Source organism: Mesitornis unicolor, unplaced genomic scaffold (genome assembly GCF_000695765.1).
Source record: "Mesitornis unicolor isolate BGI_N332 unplaced genomic scaffold, ASM69576v1 scaffold11036, whole genome shotgun sequence".
Lineage (NCBI taxonomy): Eukaryota > Metazoa > Chordata > Aves > Mesitornithiformes > Mesitornithidae > Mesitornis > Mesitornis unicolor.
This window is the reverse complement of record NW_010192999.1, coordinates 26,011-28,984: the sequence shown is the minus strand read 5'-3', so window position 1 is coordinate 28,984 and position 2,974 is coordinate 26,011.

Sequence of the window (2,974 nt, the reverse complement as noted above, 5' to 3'; positions counted from 1 at the left end):
AGGGGCCTGGGTTTGCACTCCGATGGGTTGATGTGGCAAATTTCCTGAGAAGTAGCTCTGTACAGTGAGAGGGTTTTTCCTGGCTGGTCTCAAAGTGTAGTCACACAGTTACTGACACTCGCGGAGCCTGGACTGTGCCTTTAAGTCACCTCTGCTTCCATCCCGGGTGGCAGGGAAACTGTCTGCCTCTTCTGTGTCTCCTCCCAGGCTTTGCACATCGAGAGAAAGAGGCTAAGATACGGAGTCTGGGGGCTGGCAACACTTTGTCTCAACTCTCATCCAGCTTGGGCATGACAGGGAGCTCTAGGGAAGGAGTCTTGTGCAAGACCGTGTGGGAAAGTGGGGTCGAGAACCAGGCACTCAACGGGGTGAGGTATAGGGGTGATGGCCAGGCTCTGCCAACTACACTGTCAAGACACTTCTGCAGCCCCACAGTTCCCCCAGGCCAGAAGGCAATTGCTTCTGCAGGAAGGCTGAGGGAGCAGAGAGGTGACAGAGCAGCTGTTTCTTTCGGGAGGGTGGGTTGTTTTTTGCCCCCCACGTGCTTCGGTATGAAGGGTGCCTGGCAGTGAGTCAGCCTGTCAGTGGTGGCTTGGTGTGTCTGTGGAGTGAGGTTCAAACCTGCTGCTGATGGAGTCTCTCCTTGTGAGAGAGATCAGCACCAGGAAACCATCGGCAACCTCTGCCTGCTTTCCAGCTGGGAAGTGCCTTGGGTATCATCCTCCTAACTGGGGATTGTCTGTCTTCTGTGGTGTTAGGTCTAGAAATGATCACTAAGTCTGAGCGACATTGCTTAGTGGGAGAGGGGGACCATGATGAAGAGGAGGGATTGTCCCCCCTCCCCAGGGCAAAAATGCTACCTCTGGAGAAAAGTGGATCTTAAATCCCTGGTTGGAGATCTCCGTTACTTTAGCTGAATAAGGTCTCATTTAAGGGTTGGGTCACAGCTCTTACAGCTGGTTCCTGTTCTGGTTTATCATGCTAGTGTGTTGGTGTTCACTCAAGTCTGAAGCAGTGGTTACCACCTGAGACTGGTTATCACAAAATCTAGTAGTAACTCCTGTGTTAGTCTTTGGACTGCTGTCTGTGTTTGCATTTGTTAAAATAAGTTGAGGAGCTGTGCCTGAGGGAGTGGCAAGCCATGCAGACAGACTGTGTCACATCTGCAGTGCCCAGGATCCCCATCCAAGCCTGAGGTCCCTAATGAAGCACTCCACTATCTGCTGTGAAACAGCACAAGCCGGTCTGGGAGGTAGGGACTGAATCTGGCATAGGGAAAGCGGCATTTCAGTGAATTGAAGTTAGGCAGAGGGCTGAAGAGTGGATGATTTCCCTTTAGTTTTCAACAGCTCCCAGTGTGCTTTTTATAAAAGTAAATTCTAAATTATGGCAGGATCCCTACTTGAATTGCATTTGGAGTCCAACTGAGCTCTCTCTTTCCTGTCCCTTTTTTGGGGGACTGTCCTCTCTCTCCATAACTGCACTCTTGCTGTCCCTGTCTGTCTCATGAAGAACAGTGCCATGCTCAGCCATTCAGCATGTAAAACTTACAGATCCTCCTTTTCGTCTTAGAAGAGGTGCCAGTGACAGACAACCCCTGGGAGTCTGAGCGAGCTCATTCCTTATGCGTGGTCTTTATCAGGCTGTCAGTGTGGTAGTTGGCCTTAGCTGCCACTCCTTAAATACTGAAGAGATCTCTGTCACCTTCATTCCACCGTTTTCAAGCAGTCAGCCATCTCCTTGTACTCCAGCTACAACACTCAGTGTGTTTGGCACCACGCTCACCTTAACAGCACCAACAACCACATTCCTGACATTCTTGTTTGGAATCACGGCAGGGAGTGCACAAGCACAAGCCAGGTTTTATGGAGCAATTTGTTCATCTGAAGTGTTAGGAAGGCAGAGAAAGCCTCTGAGGGTGTGCTTTCCTGAGCCTCAGCAGGGCTGCAGGGCGAGAGGAAGCATTCTGATTTGGGTGACACGATGTCTCCATACCGAGCTTGTTAAGGGCACCTGGGTGCCTGTGCTGCATTGCTGCTGTAAAGCGTTTTTTCACAATCGCATGTTTTGTGTGGCCTGCTCTTCCAGAACGGGATGCTTGGTGCTCACCAGCTGGGGTATCTGGTGCCTGCTCTGGCTGTGCAAGCTTTGCCACCTGGCAAAACCAAACAGACCGATGCCAGCGTCCCTCCTTGTCCCTCGCTGCTGCAGCTGCTGCTGCAGTCGTGGCTGCAGGGGAGGGGAGCGTGGTGCCTGTGCAGCAGCAGGCAGGGGATCCATGCCTGGGCTCAGGGGTTGTCAGCTAGGGAACCCGTGGCTTTACAACTCAGCGCTTATTTCCTTAATGTACTGTCTGCAGAAGCAGGGCAAAGGTGGAAATGGGAGTGCTTACAGGGAAGTGACTGCTGTGGGGCCATTGCATCTGAGTTGTCAATTCTGATCATGGGACATGCCCTACGTCAAATAAAGTTCTTATCAGTGCTCCTTTATCTGGATCAGCCTGTCAGCTGTTGGTGGAGATGCTGCAGGTTAGGCCTGAGAGGAAGTGAACACGCTTCATGTGACAGGCTGGCAGTGCCTCCTGAGACCAACACCCCTTGTGCAGTACCTCGAAAGAGGCAGCTCCTGCCCCAGAAAGTCTCATCATCTCTGGCCAATTCCCAGAGCGTTTGCGTCTTGTCTTTTGAACAGAAGCTTCAGCTTGGTTATGCTCAAATCCTTCCCTCTTTTATCTGCAACTTGCATCGCCCCAAGAGGACCCTGGTTGCAGACAGGTAGTTGCAGGGTGAAAAGAGCAGGATATGAGTGTTGCAGGGAACAGGAAACACTTTCCCTGATAGTTCAGGGTGTGAAATGCACAGCTGTGGGTGCACATAGATTATTAGGAGCCAAGTCCCAAGGAGGTTATACAGGAGGGGTCTGGGATTCCCAGGCTACAGTGTGCTTGGGCATGGTGTCCTGTGTGGGGAAGACA